The sequence below is a fragment of the Mus musculus genome, chromosome 3 (assembly GCF_000001635.26).
Source record: "Mus musculus strain C57BL/6J chromosome 3, GRCm38.p6 C57BL/6J".
Taxonomy (NCBI): Eukaryota; Metazoa; Chordata; class Mammalia; order Rodentia; family Muridae; genus Mus; species Mus musculus.
In genome coordinates, this window is record NC_000069.6 from 84,240,639 (window position 1) to 84,265,826 (window position 25,188).

General features: G+C 46.1%; 1 protein-coding gene and 1 long non-coding RNA gene across 16 annotated transcripts in view; one reads left to right on the forward strand and one right to left on the reverse strand.

Moving 5' to 3' along the window:
- The window catches only part of Gm40078, a 29,460-nt gene extending 11,874 nt beyond the window's left edge, over positions 1-17,586 (forward strand). For 2 of the 3 annotated variants that reach the window (XR_003954506.1, XR_003954505.1), the window contains exons 3-4: positions 3,058-3,215; positions 5,114-5,611. This is a non-coding gene — a long non-coding RNA (predicted gene, 40078). Of the gene's footprint in view, positions 1-443 lie in introns of all 3 variants that reach the window. The other variant, XR_867391.3, reaches the window with a different exon arrangement.
- Positions 1-25,188, reverse strand: part of Trim2 (tripartite motif-containing 2) — a 147,914-nt gene that overhangs the window by 80,200 nt on the left and 42,526 nt on the right. The window contains exon 1 of one of the 13 annotated variants that reach the window (XM_011240300.3): positions 18,687-19,294. The exons of 11 other annotated variants lie outside the window; for them this stretch is intronic. The gene's annotated coding sequence lies outside the window, so the exon portion shown is untranslated. Of the gene's footprint in view, positions 1-18,686; positions 19,295-25,188 lie in introns of those variants that run through there. One more of the 13 variants, NM_001271727.1, reaches the window with a different exon arrangement.

Sequence of the window (25,188 nt, forward strand, 5' to 3'; positions counted from 1 at the left end):
CACAGGTGGTTGTGAGCCACCGTCATAGGTGCTGAGAACCAAGTCACAGTCTTGGGCAGGAGCACTAAGCACTCTTAACCACAGAGCCATCTCTCCAGCCCTGAAACTTTACAGGGCTGTTTCCCCTTTGTGTGAAATACTACTCTCTTTTCCTGTTCGTCGTCTGTCAAAAGTTCCACTAGGTGTCATCACCATTCCAAAAACTATCCTGACACAGGGAAGCCCCATGGGTTTCCTTCCAGTTACCAGTAATGCTGGTACATCCTGTTATAGCTGCTACCACCTCTCTCTCTCTCTCTCTCTCTCTCTCTCTCTCATGTGCACTCTTGCTCTCACCTTCTCTTTGCACCGGATATAATTATGTAACCCAGGCTGACCTGAAATTCCATATGTAGACCAGGCTGGCCTTGAACTCACAGAGATCTACTTGTTTTTTCCTTCAGGTGCTGGATTTAAAGGCAATCACCACCACACCATTATGCACCACATGTCGATGGAGACAGTTCTGAGATGAGTCCTCAGTGATTTCATGGTTGTAACACCACAGAATATACCTGCAGATACCCTAGTGGTATAGATGACTATCCATCTTGGCTTCATTGGCTGTAAATATGTACATGGTATTGCTTACTGTCCCCAGGGCCACAATAAATAAAAGTTCATGAGACCAAACCAGGCATGACAGAAAATGATGCAATGAAGGGTGACAGAAAGTACAAGTCCTGAGGTCACTGCTCACACGCCGTGGTGTGCAGTGTTGTAGTAATCATGCGTCTTTGTAAGTAGGGGCAGTGGAGGCTGGGGAGATGGCTCAGTCAGCAAATAGCTTGTGTGTCAGCATGAGAACAAGAATGATACAGGTTCAAGGTGAAATCCTGCCTTGGGAGATAAGGTGGAGAGCTACCAAGGAGGATGCTGATGTTCACCTCTGGCCTCTGCATGTATATGTACCCACATACATGTACACACATACACACATGTGCACAAGATAAATGAGTAGCAGAGTTGTTTTAAAATAATAAGAGTATGTACAGTAAAACCACAAACCGCTCATCCTTGTCAAGTACCCCGTACTGTGTGTAGCTGTGTGGTGTAAGGTCATGAGAGAGGCAGGGCAGCGGGTTGGTTTACACAGCATCTCAGCACTCATATGAAAAGTGCCTTGCACACCATAATGACATCAGCATCACCAGGCTCAGCGCCATCACAGTCCTATGAGACGCTGCTGCATAGCACATGACTGTGTACATATGAATAAAATTGAGGCTGAAGAACCTTTATTAGAAATAAGAGAATATTCTCCAACTGGGAGTGACATGCCAGCTGTATTTTGAATGAATGGTACTTAGGGGGCTTAGTTATCTTAATGCTAAAGGGGTATACTACTTGAAGTCAGTGTTTTACCAAGCAACGTGGTATATACATGGTTGAAATTCAATGTTTTAGCACAGTTTACACATACCAAAACATGTGAAAGGCCAAGAGGCTATCAACTTGATTTTAACATTAAGATCGCCTCAGTGATATTAGCAGCATAGCCTATGTGACAGTTTCTCCATTTAGATTCATGGCTTGTGATGTGGAGGCTCTAGCAACAGGTCCACTCTATCTGTTTTTAGTATCTTGTACTGTTGGGACTTTACCCATTGGTCCACCCTGTCTGTAGTCAGTGGCTTATGATGGAGGGACTCTCCTCCTGTGTCCTTTGTAGATGGTGGATTGGAACATCACTTCTCATATGGTTCCTTTTTGCAAATGCTCTCCATCTGTGTTGTAGGCATGATACGTTTTAAATTGTGTGAAAAATTCTTTAAAAATTATTCCATTGACCACATACACACTCTCCTGTTGTTCTGATTTGTGATGAACCACAAAAGATACTAGCAGGTGACCTACTGGCCACGACCGGGTACTCTGAATGTCCTTGCTGTCTCCAGTAAGGACATATGTGATCTTTCACAACTCCTCACCCTTTTCCTCATTGGACTCTGCTTGAGACCATTGGGAAATGCGCTCTGTAGGCCATTTGCCTTCCAAGTTTGAAAAGGGAACAGACATTGAAACATGTGAGTGACTGGGAACTGGCAAACCTTCTGCCAACCTGTGACAACTGGGGGGCTTGCCAACTTGCTTCTGGGTGTTATTTGGCATATACACTGACACAAATGTTATGTCTATCAGCTTCTCTAGGTAAGTGGTTCTCAGCCTATGGATTGTGACCCCTTTGGGGGTAGAAAAACCCTTTCAACAGGGGTCGACTTAGACCATTAGAAAACAGGGATATTTACATTAGGATTCAAAACAGTAGCAAAATCAGTTACAAGAAAATAATTTTATCATGGGGAGGGGGTCACTGCAACATTGGAATTGTTTTAAAGCATCGCAGCATTAGGAAAGTTGAGAACTACTACTCGAGGCTCATCTTTTCTTAAGGGTTCGATGGAGAGGGGACAGAACAAATAAATAAGACCCAACTCCTGGGGTCCATGTTTCTTTAGGGAAAGTGGTTCCATTTCATGTGAGCTTTGTTCCTCCTGGACCCAGCACTGGCTGACATCATTCTTGTCACTATTACAGGTCGTCCAACATGTCCTCTGGATGGAGAGAAGCTTTTGAGTCACTTGGGGAAGTAGCTCTTTGCAGAGGAGATAATGCTAGGTTCCAAGGCTGAGTGCCAATAGACTGTCAGGACACTGGCAAGGCATGACAGTGCATGTGTACAGCAGTCCATCCGTGTGCCTCTATATCGACATTTTAACATTTCAGATACTTTGACTCTTAGTTTTGTTTTATTAGTGTGCATACCCCAAAGTAACTAAGCATCAGACTTAAGGAACACTTGTTAGGAAAGAAACAGGTCAATCAGTTAGTCAAAATGGTTTGCTGAAGGTCTTAACAACATGTGGTTATAGCCTGGCACCACTGAAGAGTCAGAGCAGGAGCCTTTAAGAGTCAAAGAGAAAGTTAAACTCGGTTCTCTCACATGCTGGCATCTGAAGTTAAGCCAGCAGAAACAAGAGGTTCAGGCTGGGCTAACTCTCCCTTCGCCCCCTCCAGCACTTACAAGAGGAGACACAGAACCATGTCCAAGCAGTTTGCAAGGATGGTTAAGACACACTCCTTGGACTCGAAAGCCAGTGAAAACAAAACCCATGAGGACATTGCTGGATGAAGGGCCTCTTCTGCAAGAGAGAAGTGTGCAAAGAAGATTGAAGGTAACTAACTGCTCTGTTGGCTGCACAAGATGAGAGAGGGGTCTGGCATTGTCATGTGACATCTGAGAGGCCTTCAAAGGGTTGTGAGACAAGCAGAAACCACTGGGTGAAAAGACAACAGCTAGAGGTAGTGGGTCTTTCCAAACAGTAGGACCCAGCATCACTGGCACCGGAGAACGAAGGAAGGGGGCCACTGTCAGAGCGAACAGCCTACTTTTCTGTCATAGTAGGTACACAACAAGGACCTAAAGTAGAACAAAGGCCTCGGACACTAAATGTCCAGCAGGCAACGGGATGAATTTACTGAAGGTGGCAGGTATGGACACCAAACAGGAAGCCATTACACCAGTCAGCTCTTTTATGCATTCATTACTTTGGTTTGAATGTCTCCACCAATGCTCATGTTGAAATTTAATTCCCACTGTGAGGTAAAGGGATGGGTCCAGGCAGGCTCTGTAAGAGGAGATTAATCCATCCTGGATTAATGGATTAGGAGGAAATGGGTTATCTCAGGAGTGGCTTTGTTATAAAGTGAGAGCTTTCTGGCTTCTTTTTTGTCTTACTGTGTGACACCTTGCACTGTCCTGGCATCAATGTGCTCAACAGCCTGGGTCCCTTGACCTTGGACTTCCTAGCTTCCCTACCTATACAAAATACACCTCTTTAAAAAGAAATTCTCCATGTTGTAGCATTTTCTTACATCAACAGAAAACAGACTAAGATACTCATCTTCAAGTAGGCATTTTTGTGCATCCTGTGTCAGGTACCTGCACACTCGAGGGCGATGGAAGAGCTTTTGCTACTATGGTGAGCTACACACCAAGCTCTAAGGGGATAGAGTCCAGAGGGAAAGAAGAGTCTTAATTCTTATAGGCAAGAGCTCTGATGGAGGTGAACACAAGGTACCCTTGGAGGGTCCAAGACAAGAGACACTTAGATTGCATCTTGAGGGACAAGCAGAGATTGGTCAAAGAACAAAGACGAGGAAGTGTACACTGGTCAGAAGGAAAAGCTGGTGCTGAGATCTTTAGCAACCTAACAGCCACGGCAGCTCTGGTCCAAGATGAGAGAAATTGTGCTTTTCCAAAAATTAAAAATAGCTACCTTTATACATCAAACAATAACCATGGCAGTCTAGTGAGTGTGTGGTTTGTTCCAGGCACTGAGCGATTACGTATTTGTTTGCTTGCAGTACTGGAAAATGAACTCAATGCCTTGTGCATGCAGGACACGAGCTATGTCCTGATTATACCCTCTAGCCCAGACTCTGTTCTATTAATTAATTTGTTTGTTCGTTTGTTTGAGACAGAGTCTTGTGTAGCTTATGTAGTCAGGGATGAGCCTGAACGTCTGCTCTTCCTGCTCCCCCCCCCCCCAAGTCCTGGGATAACAGGTGTGTATTCCCTCATCTGGTTTTTTGGTGCTGGGGATGGAAGCCAGGGTATTGTGCAAGCTAGCCAAGTCTTCTCTTAACTGAGCCACATCCTTGGTCAAGATAGTGTTTGTTACACACAGTAATTTATCTAATTATCACAAAGGGCATTGCCATTCCCACTCTACAAATTTTCCCCCTTCAGAGTCCCAGAGTCAGGAAGTTTGGGTGAGGGGTGATGGAGGAGTCTGTGTGCTTTGGGGTAAGACACGTAGTGACAGCTAGAGAGAGAAGGCGACAGTGACTTGAGTTTAAGTTTGGACATTACCTGTCGTGGATATTCCCATTGACACTCGAGCTGAAATTCAGTCTCTCTTGTGAGGTATTAAGAGCGGGAACCAGATGGGACCCTTCCGTGGTGACCAGGCCACCAGGACAGGGTCATTGGCCCATGTGTTAATGCACTGCCTTGAGGGTGGGACTACTGCAGAAGCCAGTTTGATTTTGTTTCTTTTCTGTGCTCCAGGCACCAAGTCATACCCTCTGCCACCTCAGGATGCTTCGGAGTGCCTCCGCCTGCCAAGAGATCCCCTCCAAATGAGGCCTCTTGACCTCAGACTTTCCAGCTTCTGGAACCGCTGACTGAGTGAACGTGTATTATGTATAAATGATCCATTTCCTGGTATTTGGTTGTAGCAACAGAAAACTGACTACGGCAGACATATTGAGCTCCGATTGTTTGTGAGCAACATGGAAATGTCAGCAGCTGTTGAGTTCTCCTTTCTAACCTCAGGAGAAAGGACTGGGTAGAAAACAAGGATTAGAGACGATAAAGAAACCTAGGCAGAGGACACCATTTCAGAAAGCACTGTCAACCAGGCAAAGGCCACAATGCCTTCCGTGTTTAACCCTTTCAACGGCCAAATAAAGTTGATAACCACCATAATTTTGATAGGATAGACTATGTATGTCATTCGGTCTCCTTGCACTTCTATTCCTGGGTTTCCACCCTTTCTGTGACTATAAACCAGTATTTTATGTTGGGTAAGATATAGACATTCATTTCACTAAAACTAAGATTGTATGAGGGGCCCTACGCCCCCTGCTATCTCATTTTTAATCTTTGATTTTTATTTATGTATTCATGACAAGGTCTTGCTATGTATCACAGGCTGGCTTGGCTCTTACGGTCCTCCTGCCTCAGCCTCCAGAGAGCTGGAATTATAAGCATGTGCTGCCACGCCTGGCACAGACTTCGCTTCTAAAATAGACTGGCTGCAATGCACGAACTTACTTTACCACCCACTCAGGAGAGCCACAGCTTGAGAACTGCTGTCTAACGCCCTTCTGCCTCCCACCCCTGCGTCTGGACTCCCATGGCAGCTTTGCAAAGATGAGGGGAGGTGTGACCGACATCAGAGATGCTAATGTAAAGAGAAAAGTTGGCTTCTGTTTGGTTTTCAGTCTTCCGTACAGCCTGATGAGCCCTGGGCTGCCTCTGCCAAGTTGTACCTGGAGGACATGTCTATAGAAGCCAGTTCTTAAGCACTGAGTCATGTGTGGCTGTCATGAGTCTTTGTGGGGATTAAAGCCATATTTGCTGCCAAGTTTCCCCCCATCTAATGCAGGAAGGGAGGCAGATGCACAAAACTTTGGAGAACTTTTGAAGTTATTTGCTCTAAAATTGCCACACTGTTACACGGCAGAAGTTTTGGGCATATGGCCCAAAGCAAACCAGCCCCGTGCTTACATTCTCTTTAACGTAGTTTCTGAAGACAGCAACTGCAGGAGAAGTATTAGCTCTGGGGCAGAAACGATGGCATGTCATGGTAACGTCTTATTCAGGAGGAAATGGTTCTGCTGGTCAGACCATGGGAATCGACTCCCAAATAAGTCATAGACCCTGAACGTAAGCACTCCTCCGTTTTCTTCTGTTCTACAGAACGATGTGGCATGCTCCTTTTCACCAAACGACTCCTTCCGAGTGGCCCGCCTACACCCTATCATCCCCACACTCGCTGATGGTCAATGTTGGCCTGGGTGGATGGTCAGGCTCCTCCTAGTCCATTGGTAAAGCTAACTGCTGCTTATGAGCAAACTAAGGTGAGAAGACACCCCGAAGGCTGTCCAAATTCCTTGATAGGTTGGGGGCAACTGTGGAAGACAAAATTATAAACAAAGCACACGTTCTTGTGCATTGTCAGTTCTTCCTGAGTGGATAGAGTTTCGCTCCCTCTGTGGCCCATGGACCTCCATCTCCCTAAGTTTCAGTCTTTGAGTACAGACTCATACTAACAGCTCCACATGGGACTACCAGGCCTTCAATCTCAGACTGAGGATGCCCCATTGGTCTCTCTTATTCTGAGACTTCCAGCTCCTTGGACCCTGTTGGTTTCCTAAGTTCTCTGGCCCACACACAGTCATTTGGGGTTAATGATACCAGCTTCTGACACCATAAGTCCGACCACTGAATCCCCTGAATTAGGAAAACTCACTTCTTTAGAGTAAAACCCTCGGGTCCCTTTTCTTATCCCGCTATTCTGTGATCACCCTCTTTTTTTCTTTTCCCTGGTACTTACTACCCTCACTGTTGCTACAAATCAAAGTCTTCCCAAGCGCTCAGACCATTCTCTGCCTTCCCAAATCATCCTATTGGAAAAACCTCCACTGGAGAACTCCCCCATTCTCCCTGACTTCTATAAACGTTTCTTGGGCCGGCTCTTGGCAATCACCCAAGTCTGGAAAGCGACTGAAATAGCGATCCCCAGGCTTAGCTCCTATATTCCCACTGTCAGAGAGCCCACCTACTCCGGGGATTAAAGAGCTGCTGCTATGCGTCTAAATCCCAAATCCAAGTCCATCTGATGAGAGGACAGCTGGTTCTGTAGCCATCTCTAAAGATCTAACACTTGTGGCACTGGGTCTCACTCTCCTGCCTCTGGCCGCCACAGACCCTGGTGGGGGTGACCTCTCCCTAAATCCCCCTCAGCCAGACACTGTACAAACAGGGACATTGGCTTCCCAGTCCTCAAGATCAGAGGAAGCAGTAGAAGTGGGGGTGTTCCCAGTTATCAGATGCCACACCCCAAATACACCATTACTGCTAATGCGTAAGACTTGTGGATTCTTCCCTTTGATTTTACATATTTCTTCTCCCCCCCCCCCTTCCCCAACCAGCCAGCAGCTCTCTCTCCCTCTGGTGCACTCACCAGTCTGTGTTCAGTCTCCCTTTGCTAGAACTTTCTGCTTTCAGCACCTCACTCTTCTGCTCAACACTGTAAAAGTCCCTGCTGTGACCCATGTCCCCACCTGCTGTGCTGATATCTATCTCCTCACGAGGTATGAAGCAAGATAAAGGTGTTCCCTGACTCACATTGGGGTTACATTCTCATAAACCCTCCTGAAGTTGGAAATGTCATAAATAGATAATGCATTAATACCTCTTCTCAATCAACCTTTTAGCTTAGCCTGTGCCTACAGCTGGGCAGCATCCTCCAAAGCCAAATTTATGCAAGAATGTTGAATAACTAACTTAGTGTGTTTGAGACCTGCGTCCAAAACTCCAGGCACCGCCCAGCACCACCTAGAATGTTAGCTCTTTCCTATGGTGTCATAAGCTGATGGGGTGGACTGGGGGCTGTGGCTGGATGACATGGCCATGTCATTCAAGATGGTCAGACTTCATATTGCTACCTCAGGAAACATTCAAAGTGAAGAACTCAGGGCCAGAGAGATGGTTGAGAGTTAAGAGATGAGAGTTAAGATTACTGGCTACTCTTCCAGGGGATTCGGTTTCAATCCCCTAGTGCTGGCAGGACGGCTAACAACCATTTATAACTCCCTTCCAGGGGCTCTGACTCCATCTCCTAGCATCCTCCAGCACTCCACACACATGTAGTACACAGATGTGCATGCAGGCAAACACGCATACACACAAAGTGAAAACAAAATTTCAAAACTCTGAACTGAAAGGACAGGGTCTGTTGGATAGGTATCATTTTCTTAAAACAGTAAAACTGCACACTGTAAAGCAAGCCATCACAGGTCAGGAAGTCTGTAGGTTAGACCAGGTTTGCATGAGGACATCAGGGTGGGCTCTAATCTCACTAGTGTTCTTATAAAAAGGGGGAAGATGGCAGAGAAGATGATATGACGATAGAGAGAATGCCATCTAGAAGCCAAGGGCTACCTAAGACTCTATTCAGCTAGATAAGAGGCATAGAACAGTCCCTGTCACAGCTCTCAAAGTCAGCACTATGTGTGTGTTGCCTGTGGCTGACCATCACGACCACATGAAGAGCCAATTTGCTCTGATTCTCTTCATTGCTGTGACTCTTCACACAGACCCTGATGGGCCACCCTCACACATGCCTATTTACTGATCCCTCCTGCGGCGCCCCAACAGCCTGTTGAGCCCTCTTATTTTCTTCACTGCCATTACTGGAAAGCACACTTCAGGATGCCTTCTTAGACCTGTATTCACTCTAGGTTATCTTTCTGTGCTGGCAAGTCTATGTGAATTTGACACAAGCTAGAGTTATCTGAAAGGAGCCTCAATTGAGAAACCAACCATATGGACAGGTGGTTCTGGGGTCTATAAGAAAGCAGGCTGAGCAAGCTGTGAGGAGCAAGCCAGCAAGCAACACTCCTCTCTCCTGTGTGGTTTCTGCAGTAGCTCCTGCCTGTAGGATCCTGCCCCTTTTGAGTTCCTGTCATGACTTCCCTCCAGTGATGAACAGCAATGTGGAAGTGTAAGCCAAAGGACCTCTTTCCTCCTCATCTTGCTTTTTGGTCATGGTGTTTTGTCCCAGCAATAGAAACCCTAACAGAGACACTTACATTTAGAGTCTTCCAGAATTCACTCATTACTGTCACTAAAGGCAGAAGTCAGGACCTCCTGCATACTGAGCAAGTGCTCTACCATAAGCTACCGTCCTGGCTCCTAGTGTCTCTTCATCACGTATCATTCAATCAGGAACTATGGAGCATCATGTCTAGAGAGAAGGATGTCCTAGGTGGGAGTACTCCTTTTGGCGCTTAAATTCCTGGAGCGTTCCTTAGGGATAACAATGTATCTATTTGTGTTTTATTCTTTGCTTGAGGTGAGCAAGCATTCTTCCACTGAACCCCACCCTCAGCCCTGAAGGGAATTGTTAAAGGTAAAGCCTTCCTCAACTCTGAGAGTAAATCATTGCTACGATCTCCGTGCCAAGGGAGCCCAGCTAGTTAACCGCACACTGAAGGAATTATGGGCTTGAGCTGTGGGAGCAGGTTCTTCTAGATTCACGCCACTGGAGCCAATAAATTTCATGACTAATAGACAGTGGTGGGAAGAAGAGTAAAGAAAATGGCCAAGCACATCCCGGTGGGTCAACAGGGCGACCATCATAAATAAGAAAGAGACAGTAGACTGTCAGTTTAATCTTCCTGGTAGTTCCAGTATTCCAGGCTCCAGGGAGAAACCACCTACAGTCTCCAATAAACAGCTCTGATACGTACATTCACACACACACACACACACACACACACACACACACACACACACAGAGAGAGAGAGAGAGAGAGAGAGAGAGAGAGAAATTAACGTTAAAGTATCACCCTAAGCCAAGAGTTTAATGTTTGCTTGTTTGTGGGAGTTTTTTTTTCTTTCTGAACTTAATTCTACTGATTTACAACTGAAAGCTAACCAGAGTGCTAACTAGTCAAGGAAAACCGAATGGAAATCCAACTACAAGTCTCAATACAATTTGTCCCATGAGCACTGAAGATCAAGGAAGAGCTGTTGGCCTCACTGCCTGTTTCAAATAAGACTCACTGCCGCGGGACAGAGTCCATATGCTTGGTGTTTACAGCCTCAAACCGCCAAACTTTCTTTATGAATGCCTCCATATGACTTGACTTTAATTTTTAAAAAATTGTTATTTATTCTATGTATATGAGTATGTTGTTGCCGTCTTCAGACACACCAGAAAAGGGCATCGGGTCCCATTACAGATGCTTGTGAGCCACCATGTGATTGTTGGAAATTGAACTCAGGATCTCCGGAAGAGCAGCCAGTGCTCTTAACCACTGGGGATCTCTCCAACCCCATGACTTTACTGTTAAGTAAACTGTTTCTGTTTTAAAATGAATAAATGAATGCTTTAGTAGAGAGGGGATATTATGAGGCGGTGCTTACTTAGCTCAGGATAGCCTCGAACTCACTATGCAGGTGGGGCTAGCCTTGACCTCCAATTTCCCCTGCCTCTGCCTCTCAGCTGAACTTCTTTTTCCCGTGTCACCTTTGATATTTGTTCTGAAAAATTGTGCCAAAGACTGTGAATGAACCAAGAAGTGACAATTCTAAAATTGTGGCTATAAACTCTAAGTACTACAGTAGTCACTGTGTGTAAAGTCACAGGCTGAGCCCTGGGTGGTCTTAAGGGCTTCAAGCAGAAGGTCTGGGGGTCTTTTGTTCCTTCCTGACCAGCCATCAGCAGGTACCAGCACGATGTCTGTATAATGTTCATCGAGGACTTGATACCACTCTGGAGAATGCATTGACCTAAGAGACTTGAGAAAGAGCAAACGGCTTAGGAGACATCTAGGAAAAGCACTTAACCTAGTTCTGTCTTGACGGGGTTTAGCATTCAACATCCTGTTGGAAATAAGCCTCAAGCATGCCAAGAATATTTTGTTCCACATTATAAATGCAAACCAGGCCCTATGCAGATGGAATCCTCAATTTTATAACCCCATAAATCTGTCTTCCTCCATAACAGAAACTGTTCTAACTATTGAAAGCAAATCCCCCGCCCCCCAAAATGCCTATTCCAGTTGTTTAAAGGTTCTTTAGGTAGTAATGTGATGTGTGGATGTAACTTGGTGGTAGAGTTTAGACTAGCATGGCAAGGCTTTGGGGTTCAATGTCAGGAGAGAGAGAGAGAGAGAGAGAGAGAGAGAGAGAGAGAGAGAGAGAGAGAGAGAGAAGAGAGGAAAAGCCAGAAGTGATGGCATACACTTTTAATCCCAGCACTCAGGACAGGCACATGGATCTCTAAAGAGTTCAAAGCCTACCTGATCTACGTAGAGAGGTTTAAGCCAGCCAGGGCTACAGAGTGAGAACCCCCCCCATCAAAGGAAGAAAGGAGAGGGTGGGAGAGAGGGAGGGAGGAGGCAATATGAATTTGTATGAATTTGACCCATAACAGATGTTTATTAAAATTTTATAATCTTTGTTTAAACGAAACACTTATGTAACTTACAAACAAAATATTTATAAAGGAAATACCTGAGAAACTCAGTATTTTATTGTTTAATGAAATTGTATTTATAAGTGAGACTGGGTTAGGGTTGTAGCTGAACGTGTTTTCTTTTGGTGAATGGGATGAACCCAGAGCCTGGTACATGTTGAGCTTGTGCTGGGTCACTGGGCCACCCCTGTGGCCCCTACTAAGTGTTTCTACATTTTTCTGGTGGCTGGTTTGGCAGCTCACAGTGGGTTTGAGCCTTCAGGCATAGATTACTTTGTACTTCAGGCTTCTGGATGGAGAATTGGTGGGGGCAAAGGGCGGTAGTTGGAGGAACCTCCAAGGGTAATTGCTACTTTATAGCAGAGAATAAGGAAAAACAGAAAGGGATTGCACTGGCCTCTATCCATCCCTCCCTTGGGCAAATGGCTCCCTGTCACTTCACTGTACCCGGAGTGGGTGCCAGCCACATGAGTGGAGTGAAAGAGACCATTTATCAGCTCAGCTCATTTGTGCTGCAGAGTGTGTGCTATGCAGATGGTGAACGTATTGTTCTCATGAAAGGGAGACAGCTTTGCAAAGGAGAATTTTAATGGCAAAGATCTGGAGACTGTACTCTGCACACTTGATTTCATTACGTTTGGTTTTGATCACTGTGTTCATTACTGGCACAGTGAGATGATAAAGACCTCCAGCTTTTGCCATTTGTTCTGCACAGCGAGTCCCAGTGTTGACATCCCTATTACCCTCAACGGAGCTGCACAAACCCAGTGTGAGCTTGTAGCCCAGTCTTTCTCACTGGTGATTACTTTGTCCTGTACTTAAAACTGTTCTGCTACTCAGCACTGCTTGTCTCAGCCATTACAAGCCTCCATAAGGCACAGTGGCTGGGGATCTCTGGTCTAGAGAGCCAGGAGGTACTAACTATATGACTAAGATGTGAGCAAGGAGTGGGAGGTGAAGGGCATCAGATGGAACCGCTGCGATTCACATAGGTGTTCATGGGTAGCAAGTGGCTAATCCTGAAGCTTTCAGCCCTGTGAGTCACCTTTAGTTCACTCTCTTTGGAAGACTGTTTCTTGGCCATGTACAATATTGGTTCAAGGAGGACCCAAAGTATGTATTTACATTGCACACAACGTTTGATTTTACAGCTTTGTTCTTTGACTAGCACGGTTATTATTGTTGCCTTCCCGAAGCAGAATCCAATGCACTGGGGGAAAGGAAGGACCCTGGATATGTACTGCACACCAAAGATGAATTAGTAACTTAGCTCTAGAAGGAAATAGTTCACATGGTAACATCAAAGAGATCCCTACATGTTTAGTAAGCCTTTGCTGCAGCCAAGGTAAGCTGTACTGGCTAATCTCAAACTGTAAGACAGAGAGGGATCAGGTCTGACCCCAAGCTTTTCTCCTTTTGAGTGTCCTGAAAGTTCTTGCTGCCCCCTCACCTCCCCCAGGCTCCAGGATCGTCAGTTTAATTCTCTGCAGAATCATAACAGAGGCAAACTGTCTGGCTGAAAAGATAGACTTTCTTTTGTCCTCAGTGACCAAAGACACACGGGGAAGCTAACAAGATGCAAATCCTGTTCAAAGTGCCTAAAACCTTTTTCATCCCTAAGCAAAGGCCCGGAAAACTTATTCAATTTGTTGGCTTCGTAACATGGCTTCAGACCATTGTAGAGTGCGCAACACTAATTTAAATAAATTGCGTGTAGTCAAAGGGAATGAGACGGCTTTGTCTTTGTTTAGTCTGAGAGGCTGTTTTCGTGATTACAGGGGGTCTGATATCATCTTCTCAATTACTGCAAAGCTCAAGAGTGTCTATCATTTACCCTCCAGCACAACTCCCATTATGGGTCATTTTGCAACTAACCATCCCACTCATAGCCACTGCAAAACTGGCTATCTGTGGAAGTAAACCCCTGGGAACAAGGCCATGCCTATTAAGTCTTTGAGAGTAAGTAAGCACAAATACCAGGACTCTGGTTTTGTTTAAAGACCCAAGAAGATACTTTCTACCACCAAAGGACACGTATCTCAGTCCCAGGGACCTCTAGATTCTTCTAGGCTGTGTTTGCATCTGAACCTCTAAAAGGGTCTCCAAGTTGCCAAAAGATATCTTTTGCTGTTTTGCTTTTTTGAGACAGTCTCTCCATGTAGCTCTAGGCTGGCCTCAAAAGTCTAGTACTTCTGCCTCAACCACCTAAGAGCGGACTGGATGAGATAACAGGGTGTTGTGGTAGCAATCCTCCCACAAACCTCTAGTTTAGAGGGATGTTTATTAAGATATAAGATACTCTCAAGAAAAGCCAAGCATTTCATTCTGCAATAAAGTCCTAAAATGCAGGAAGGTGACAACTCGTGCCTCTGGAAGTCCCTGAAACTGATCAAATACACTAGGCCCTTCTCTCCCCAAGCATATATAAGCAGTCAGGATTTCTGAGAGACACTCAGACCAGCCAAGCCACCTGAAAAAGACAGTAACCAGCTGACCAGCCCAGAAGACTCTCTGCAAGCTGAGCTGTTCTGAAGAGACTCAGATGGGAGCCACCTAGAAGAAAGAGACCAACCTAACTGCCTGCAAGAAGTAAGAACTAGCCAAGCCACCTGGAAGAAGCAGAAATGGACCTAGGTACCTAGAAGAGGCTCAGACCACCTGTACCAAGAGAGACTCTCAAGCTGATGAGCTGCCTGTAAGCTGTGTAGACTGCTTCAGCTTTCCAGCTTTGGTGAGCTGCTCCCCATGCTGGGGGTGGGGGTCGGGTGGGGGTCGGGTGGGCTTTAGGGATGCATCCATATTTGAGTCATCTCCATTCCTGTAAGTAACCCCAATAAAGTTCATTAGTTCATCAAATTGGACTTTGGTCTTGTCTTTACTTTGATCTGTAGTTGATTCCCTATCTGGGATGAACAGACATTTTTTTCACGTCTCCACAGGAACAGTGTCATACAACACAGAGGGGTAGCGCCAGTCCCAGCTGGAGGGAAGGCTTTGGAGGAAACTGGTGGGAGAAGGAGGCTCCTTAGTAGCTACTCAACAGATATCACCGATGCTTGAAAAAGCCTTCTAGGCTTAGATTCTCCTTTATACATTGTTGCATAAAGGGAGCCTTTATACACTGTGGCACCTGTACTGTTGCACTTCCAGATCACAGAGCAGGACTTTGAAATCAGATATTTTCTCCATAAATCTCTTTGGCCTACCGACTAGAACAGTGCCTTCCCTTCCTTCTACCAGACAGGGCAGAACAATCTAAATGAAAACTTGTAGGTATTTGTAGAGTTCATTATTAGCCAGTGTGAGGCCCTAGCCACAAGCAAAATAAAACTTTTAACTTTCCCACCACTTTTTGGTCTTACCTCAGATTGCTCAACAGAAGCCTAAATCTGAAACTTGCCATATTTTTAGACCGAAAAATCACCATTGCTGAAAAACAACACAGAGAACTCTACAATGTTGGTCCAGGTCCAAAGGGGAGAGACCAAAAGTGAAGTGATTTTTTTTTTTTACTTCTCTTGATAGTTTAGTTTAAATTAGTGGGTGAATCTAAAGGGAGGTACCAGCATCTCTAAGAGAAGCAGACACTCTGAAAACCCAAAGACATTTAGATACCGAGGACAGGAATTTTAAAAGCTAGTCACCTCCCAGAGCTCCAGCCATCTCTAGCATCCTTAGCAAACTGCTTCTGGAAGCAGAAGTTGGGCTGCCTCGGGTGGATTCATTTGTTTCAGTTAAGCAGAAGGAAGCCTGCACCAGCAGCTTCATTTGCACGTTTCTAACCCACCACAGGCTGATGACAATGCAGGCAGATACACTGATTTTGTTTGATCCAAGGACTCAGGATAGGCAATTTTTTGTTTGTATGTTTTGTGGTGTGGTGCTAGGGATGAAACCCAGGGGCTTGTGTGTACCAGGAGGCAACCCACACCCTCCATATCCACAGACCCAAGGCTATTAGACTCTCCCAGGGCCATTCTGCATAAGGAAATTTCATGTAGACCTACAGTGTGTTAGGCTAAATGGAAACAGTGAAAATTCTAGAGAAGGGATATTTCTGTTCTGTCATTAAGTTGAGAGTCAACGGCAGGATGTAAAAATATATAATATAATATAATAATAATATAATATATCACAGGAAGTAACCATTGTGAAGAAATTTTAGTATGTGCCAACATAAGCACTGGTTCTGAGGTTTAACATCTACCAAACCCTACAAGAGACATAAAATCCAAGTGGGAAGTAAGCATTGGCTTGGTGTCGCCATATTGATCCCCCTTAGTTTTCTATTTACCTCACAGTCTGCAGTTGTCAGTTCTTTTGAGTCTAAGATCAAACACTCTCCATATGATCAGACTTAAGTGTCTCTTTTTCCAGGGAACTTAATGCTTTGAACTCACTGATAACTTGTGGGGTTTTCTTTTTAAAGACTTGCTAGCTAGGGACTGGAGAGATGGCTTAGTACTTAAGAAAACTGGCTATTCTTTCAGAGAACCCAGGTTCAATTCCCAGGACCCACATGGCAGCTCACAACTGTCTGTTCCATGATATCCAACACCCTCACACAACATACAAGCAGGCCAAACACCAATGCACATAAAATGCATATAAGTAAATGCATATTTTATTTAAAAAAAAAAAGACTTGCTAACTCACCATTCAGTTTTCAAGTCTAATATATAAGAGTATAAGAAATAGGGCAATTCCTTGGCATCTGAAGGGGTTGGTTCAAGGGCATCCTCACCCCCGTAGACATTAAACTCTGCATATAACTAAGTGCTTGTACAAAACTACCTTCTCTTGCTCATAACCTACGCCAATCCCCTGCCCATTTTAAGTCATCTCAGATTGTAACACCTATGCAGTTTTGAATCGCAGTTCTGCTGGCTGTTTAGGGAGTAAGGACAGACCAAAAGGGGGCTGCTTGTTCAGTAGGGACACGATACCATGATGGGCCTCACTGAATAAGGAATGTCAGTAACAAGGTAGGCCCTGCCGCTGATTGGATCTTAGCTGTGGGAGCCTTCCCAATGCTTTTTTGGAAACTGTAATATTACCTCGTTGGGTCCTCTCCACTGAATGAGCCACATCCTCACAGTGATGAATTTGGACAGCGGTAAATTATTGTAGCTTGGACTCTAAACAAACCACTCTTGAACTGCATGGTAACTATTAGTTCTTCCTGAAGAGTCAATAGACTAAAGAAAAGGCCAGAGCATTCCATGTTAATGGCCATACTTTCAAACCCATTTATTTATATTTAGTGTCCTATGAGAAGTTCTCTCTACCTGTATTTCAGTATAAAATAGAAACTACAATCTCACCAAATAATAATCCACACAAGCCACCAGTAACGGGATGATATAAGAATAATTAAAGGTATGGATGCCATGTTTGTTTTTTTTGACACAGTACAATTTATATACATGGAGAGTTTTCTAGGAAAATAAAGGTAAGGTTTGAGTAAACGTTCTCAGAAGATACTGACAGGGCACATTTTCACTGAAACAAACATTGATAATGACAGTTGATGGCCCCATGTATGCCGCAATCCAAAATGAGGTCATGGTAACTGAGTGAAATAGAATTCTGCAAATGAGGGAGGGAAGAAAGGGGAGACCGTATTTACCCAAGGGAGAAGGGAGGCAGGGCCTGCTTCTCTTTAATTGATCTTTAATCATTATATGAGCCTATGTTTGAACAGGACGGGAATGTAGTGCATATCATAAAAAGTCTATAAAATGCTTTCTGTCTTGGTTCAAGGCCGTGGTGGGCCAAGTGCTCTGAATCACTCCTGCTCTTCTGTTGCTTGGAGTTGAAGCGCCCATGCTGGCTCTGTTAAGGGTGAAATGGAGTGGAAATCTGAAACTGGAGGTCATATAAAATCCAGCACAGTAACTCCCGCCCCCAGGAAGGAATCTGGAAGTACTTGTTATGCTGTACTGAGCTTATAACTATATTTCAAGAATACAGATGTGAAGGTTAAGCTCCATCTTAGAAGGAAAAACAAACCAACCAACCCTGAGCGGGCGCGGGGGGGGGGGCGGGCATAGATATGCAAACTGTCACAAGAACAACCTCTCATGTATATCCTAGCGTGTAGCCTAATCTTTAGACTCTCAGAACTTCAAATGCTGTTAAATGTACTATCTAAAAAGCATTTGAGAGGTGGGGCCGTAACTTATCAGTTCAGCCGAGCATTAATTCCCCAGAACCTCAAAATAAATAAATACGTGTCCCGTTCCCCCTCCCCCCCACACACACACTAGAATTAAAAAGTATTTGAATCTAACGCTATCTGTGCCCTAATTCGATTAAGGAGTTGCAGAAAATAAGTCAGTTGCTCCCTGGAATCGATTAGATTACAAATGGGGAAATGTCTGGGGTTCGCGGAATGCTTTGCATCTGACAAGCATTTTTGGGACAAGCTTCCTCCCCACCCCCAATCCTTTACATCTTGACAGCAGCATGCAGATTTTTCAGCATCAATCAAAAAGCCCAGAAAGGCAACATCTCCACCTTTTAATAAACCAGACGTGCAGCGTGAGCTTGGCCAGAGGGTAAGCGTGAAAACTAATAGACAGGAATCTAGCTGAGTAGTTCCTTCAAAGAGAAAGAACATTTTTTTGTTTGTTTATTTTTGGAAGAAAAAGAAATGGGGTTGGGGGTGGGGGTGGGAAGAGGACACCTTTCCAAGCTTTAAGATTATAGAGTCGCTTTCTACTCCAGGGTCAAATGACTTTGCAAGCGTTCCTTGCAGGTCAGGGTCTGCAGAGGGTCCGTGAGATTCCGGGAACAGTGCTGGCGGGCTGACAGCTCCGAAAAACCGCCCGCGCCCCTCACGCCCCCACCCCCAGGGACACTTACCGCGACCCTCGCGGCTGCTGCTCGCACCCGGATCTCTGGCGGCCGCGGACCCCGGTATCCCGGCTCCCGCCGCACGCGGCCTCACGGTCACACGGCTCGCTCGCGGGACACGATCTGAGCGGCGGGCTCGGCAGAGAGGACGGACGCGAGGAGCGGAGCTGGCCTCGCGGGCCGCGCCGGGGCCTTCCCTCCGTGTCGTCTGTACCAAACAGCTCCTCTCTGGGTCACTTCCATTCTGTGCTCAGTCCCAGAGCGGCGAGACATCTGCTTTCCATAAGCCTCGCGCAGAGGCAAATCCTGGATTAGATGCCAGAGCCCACGGTACAGCTGATCCGCGCACAAAGAGCCGCGGACAAACACGCAAGTTGGTGCCCGGTTCCAGAACGATTCGGATGACTCAGGCGGCCGCAGCCGGGATGCGCCAATCCGCGGCTGGCTGGGTTTTCAGGTCTACTGCGGAAAACTCTCTCTCTCTCACACACACACACCCGCCCGCCCACCCCACGAAAGCACGCTCTGTCCCTGCAGGGGAAGTGACTTCAGCTGTACCGGGCTGAGCGAGCTCGACGCAGCCTGCCTCCACCGCCGGGCGTTCGGTATTGAAAGCACACACTGCTGACCGTGACAAGGGGAAAAGCTTTGCTTTAATTCCAATTCACGAGTCAGTTATGATACAGTCAGCGCTGAAAAGGATGAGGAAGTGCTGTCTTTGCAAATTGATTTTTCATTCTCCCAAACAGCTGGGCAAAATTGCTGTTTCTCCGCCCCCCCCCCCCCCCCCCCCGTCCCTTCCTCACTTTGGAGTGCCTTTGACAGCGTGAAGTCGCTACTTCCTCTCAAGTGCTCTACTGTGTTGGGCTGGTTATGCTAGGGAGACTTACCAGTTCCCAACCCTGAAAAATTACAGTCAAAGAAACATAGGGTGGGGTTGGGGAGAGCACAGATGGGGCTTTTCAATCAGTCTAGAATCCAAAGACAGCTCCCCACCTCCAACCCCCACCTGCCGCCACCTCCCGGACAAGCCTTTTAAATTTTGGGCTTCTGCAGGCTCTAGAACAAAGAGGCTGGGCACTAGCTGATCCTGAATGTGGCTTTAGGGGCAGAGCAGGAGCAATGAAGACAGATAGATGCTCTATGGTGGATGGCAAAGAAGTTAGGTCACCGTGCTTGTCGTCCTAGGTAAACTGGGACCTTGGCATCTGACTAGAAACTAAAGGGACCCTCTGAGAGATTTGGAGCTGGCAAGTGATGTAATAAGATTTCCACCGCAGAAAGATAATTTCACAAGGCTACTCCAACCTAGAAAGGGGGTGGAGGTGAGTTTGAAATGAAGGGGAAAGACTCCAAAGACAGCAAGAGAGAGACTAAAATAAAATGCCCATTACAGGGGTGGGGCAAAGGTATCCTACAGAGGTCATAGCCTCCTGTCTGCCTCCTGTGGCAGGACAAGTAGAAGAAAATGAGAGAGGACCCAGAGAAGCCAGGAGTTGGGTTCAGAACGAGGTCACAGAATACAAATCAGCCACACAGATTTCTAAAGTATTTGGGACCTTCTGGCTAAGCAAGACAGGTTGGGCAGGTGTGTGGTTAGACAGCGAAGGTAAATACAGAGTAGAGAAAAACGGTTTGTATTGGTGTGTTGCATCTGTCAAAACAAAGTACCTGGAAGTGAGGAGATTAAATAACAGAAATAAATTGCCTCACAGCCTGGGAGCCTGCAGCCAGTGTGATGGGAGGAGCTTACTCCAGGAAGGACCCCTGGTTCCTTGGCTAGCGGCATTGTAAGCACTTATTTTCCCTGGCTCGCCGTGACCAGATGTCCGCCTCTTTTTGTAAAACGCTAGCCATATTAGGTTAGGGGCCCACCATACTCCAGAATTACTGCACTTCACTAATTACATCTGTCCTCAGGTGTCAGTCAGTTTTCTATCACGATATCAAGATGCTTAAAATAATCATTTTAAAATGAGGAAAGGTTTCTCTTGGTTCTGTTTCAGAGACATGATGATGGGAACATGACAAAGGAAACTGATTCACCGATGGGTGGTCAGGGAACTAGGAGAGTGACATGTACAGACTGTGCTTCCAAAATTCCCTTCAAGGGCAGGGGCCTACAACCGAACTCTGTCCTACCAGGCCCAGCTTCTGAAGTCACACACTCCTGCACTTGACAGTAGTATTGCAGACTGGGGTGAGGCTAGGGGAACAAGCCTTCAACATTCGGACATTTTGAGAAGTCTAAGATCTAACGGCATTTTACTTCTATCTTGTAATGGGAAATCACCTTCTTCCCATAAAAATGTCCCATTCTGAGGTATGGGGGCAGGGCTTAAGGCTTCAACGTAGGAATTTGGGGAAAACAATCGAACTCATAAGATTCACCCACTGTGAGCAGAGTCACATCAGAGGACAGAGAGGAGAAAAGCCACTGTGGGCAAGCAGGCAGCGCCTTGGGTGCAAACGGTGAGAAAGAGGATCAGAAAATACAAGAGGGTTTTATTAAATTTCAGACACACACACACCAACTCGTCTGATCATGTCTTCTATTTAACGCTGCCTGGGAACTTTTATTATTTTTTCCCCTAAAGTGTTTCTATTCTATATGAATCTATCACATACCACGTAACACATGGGCAGAGGCTCAAAGTGCCAGCGGCTGCCATGAACACACACACAGCACAGGTTTGACAGCCTCCCCGTTTAATTCTACTTACTTAGTCCTGATGCCAAGTCTGAAGGACAACAGCTGCCCCTCTTCTTCTAGACTCCTCCCTCCCCATGCTACCCTTCTGTCTTAGTGCCAACGCCCCTTGGGCCCTTGCTGTGAGATAGATGCCACTGTAACCTTTGGATCATCTTCAATGCGATCCACAAAGCTTTGACACAGGTTAGAAAACAACAAACACATAGGAGGTAGAATGTAGTTCTGGTCTCTGTTTCTTTAAGGCTTTCCATGTTATCTCACGGAGCTGACGATAGAAGCCAGGGCCTTGTACACACTAGGCAGGTGCCCTACCATGAGGTGTAGCCCCAACTCTCCTCACACAGCTTTTCATTTGGAATTAGGGTGGGGAGGGGGGGCAGGAGTTGCTATATTGTCCAGTCTTGTCTCCAACCCACCCTGGCTCAAGCAATCCTCCTGCACCTCCCGCGTAGCTGGGTGGGACTCAGACATGTGCTACTGAGTTCCAGCTCTTCAATCTTACACCTTACTCCAAAACAATACATGTGGAATTCTTTATCCCAAAAGCCACCATCGGAGGGTTAGCTGGCCTCCTGGGGGACTCTCTAGTATTCAATTCATGTCCAGAAGGGTGAAATTCTTTTGGGAATCATTGAGGAAGCTTGTGAAGTGGGAAGGGATGTTCTGAGACCCCTGGCAGGGACTGGTATTACAAGGCCATGGCAAGGTCAAGGTGAAACTTTCCTGCTGGTGCTCGTTGGTAGATCAGCCTGCTGACACCACTGCTCAGGAACTGGGGCCTGCTTCCTCACAGGCGGCTTTCATTTCACCTGCTTACATCTGCCCAGTATCTAAAATGTCAGATTAACAGAAAGACTAGTGCATAAAACAGCTGGAAAGAGCCCCTACCTTTTCTTTTGCCTCAGAGGTAGCCAGTGTTTGCTGTGCACACAGGCTGTGTTCAACATCTTGGCACAGAAGGAGACAGCACTGTTTCCTGTATCATGAGTCACATGACTAATGGGGGCGGGAGTCAAAGTACACAGTTAACTATGAGTCTTTCCATAAAAGAGGCACTGCAATTGTTCTAAGGACTCACGGGAAATGTGTGTGTGTGTGTGCATGAGTGCATGTGTGTATGTATGTGTGTACACATGTGTATGCATCAGAGTGTCTGTCTGTATGAATTATGAGTGTGCATGCATGTGTATATGCATGTGTGTATACATGAGTATATGTATACATGTGGTATGTATGCATAAGTGTATGTTATACGTGTGTGTATATGCATGAGTGTGTATGTATCTGTATGTGCTGGAATTAAACTGGGAGCCCTGAGTTTTTGGAGCAAGTGCTCTATTAGTGAACTCTACTCCCAGCCTGTCCATTCTCTGGAGAGTGAGAAAGCCTTGATGGAGAGAGGGAGGGAGAGTTCTAGTACTCAAAGAAGTCATCTTTTGGAAGATTGGAGGAAAAGCCAGGTGATGTATTAGTGACATCATGTATGGCTCAAATCCTCAAAGACCACTGACTTTTTTAGCAGTGGCCTTTGACCCTGACTTCCTCCTATGCTACATGATTAAACTCTGCCTCCTTCATCTGCCTCCTTCGGTTTCAGCTCACACACCTTTTGTGATGTTAGTTCCTCCTGAGCCTGCTGCGGCCTTTCTTTTCTTTCCCCAAGTCTACATCCTAACCTTAATCCAAACACTGATTGTAGAGAAAGCCAGAAGAACAAAATCCAAGCTCCCTTTTAGTTAACAGAACACACAATAGATACCAGTCTGGGCCTGGATACTGCAATCACCACGTGAGGGGACGGGACAGGTGATCCACAGGCAGCATCAGAGTGTAGAGCTCCACTTACCAGAAAGTGGGGGAAGAGCCAACCCCCGAGCAAAAGCACCCAATGTGGCCACGTGTAAGAAAAGGGCTGCAGTAGTTTTAATCCCCAGTTGCCTCCCCAACTCTTCTTGCCAGACCCCTCCTCCTGCTACTCACTGTGGATTTTTTTTTAAACATTAAAAGGGAGAGAACAGGAGAGATAAATTTACTTCCACATAAGGGAAAGATGTACAATGACAACTTTCAAAAGAAAGGACCAGTGAGTGCCTCCTGTATTTCCTTACTCCTAACACACTAGGTGGGGCTGAGGACACAGCTGGACGTGGTCGCTACAGAGATGGATTTACAAGTAGCTTGTAGACTATTGGAGACTGAGATGCCCTTCTGACCCACTAACCTCCATTTTTAGAGGATGAGGGTTGCTGGGTCACCAGCCCTTCTGCTTACCCTGTGCTACTGACTTCAGGTCCTCTAACTATCACTTGCTCTTCCTTCCTCAAGGACCCTGCCCTCAAAAAACACACCCAGAAATTTGGGGTGGCGCTAGATCTGTGTACAGCTCTGAGTCCATAGTTGGTGTGGCCAACTATAAGTAGAAAAGGAGGCTCCCACCAGGGACCAGTATTCTCAGAACGCCCATGTGGAAGGCAGGGATGCCTGCCCCTGCCCCACTCTCAGCTTTCTCCCAGCCTCAGTGACAGCTCAGACAATGGCAACCTTGGTTTATTGCAAGTGCTGAGTGTGGGAAGACAGCTGCTTTTTAATGTCTTGTCACTATCTGTCCTCATCACATAGCCGACAGGGCTTCTGAGACTTCTGGGGTCACTGCTGCCTTATAGGGGTCTTTCCATTTTCTGTTGGTAATGTACCAGGAGTAATTAATATTTATGTTATGTCCCCAGTGTGCCCAGAACACAGAAAGGATCCAGAGATACAACAGCTAGCTAAGCCGAGGGTGGATTGAAAGAACTTTCATTCCTAAGAAAATGCCAATGGCTGCTATTTCTTGTTCAAAAGACAGACACCAGAAAGGAGCTGTGTGCAGGGCCAAGCCTGTGCTCTAAGACTCAGCAAGATCCATAAAGCTCACAGCCCTTGCTCTGTTCCCTTGGCTCCAGAGGAAGAACCCGAGGGTCAGAGATACATAAGAAGGACTGGGCAGGACTGGGCACTCGGGAAATTCAGTTTCCAGCTGTCTGCAAAGCACCTGGTGACCACCGCGGGAGAAGACAGTGAGGACTTCACTGGACTTCAGGAGCAGGCAGAGCCACACATACATTTTACATGAAGCCCCTGTTCAGGAATCACCACGACCAGTTTTAAACCTCCCTTGATTTCAGTAACCTGTGGTTAACTGTGATCTAAAGACTTAAAATGGAAAGTTCTAGAAGCTGCCTGTAGGTGGAAATATCTATCATACTGCTTGCTCCTGTAAGTGCTCCTTGGAATTCACTGTTGTACATTGCTCAATGTGCCTCATTAAGAAAGAAAAATTATGGTTGAAATGGTATGCAGGAAAGTCACTGTATGCTCCCTCCACCTACAGGATCAGTGCTGCCTGCTGCCTGCAGCATTAACTCTGTACTCCACATGCACATTGATGCTCTCCCTTACTTACAGCATCAATGTTGTCCCCACCTGCAGCATCAATGCTGTCCTCCACCTGCAGCATCAATGCTGTCCTCCACCTGCAGCATCAATGCTGTCCCCACCTGCTGTATCAATGCTGTCCTCCACCTGCAGCATCAATGCTGTCCTCCACCTGCAGCATCAATGCTGTCCTCCGCCTGCAGCATCAATGCTGTCCTCCACCTGCAGCATCAATGCTGTCCTCCGCCTGCAACATCAGCTGTCCTCCACCTGCAGCATCAGCTGTCCTCCACCTATAGCATCAATGCTGTCCTCCATCTGCAGCATTTAGCTCTGTACCCACATGTTCATTAATGCTCTCCTTTATCTACAGCATCAATGCTG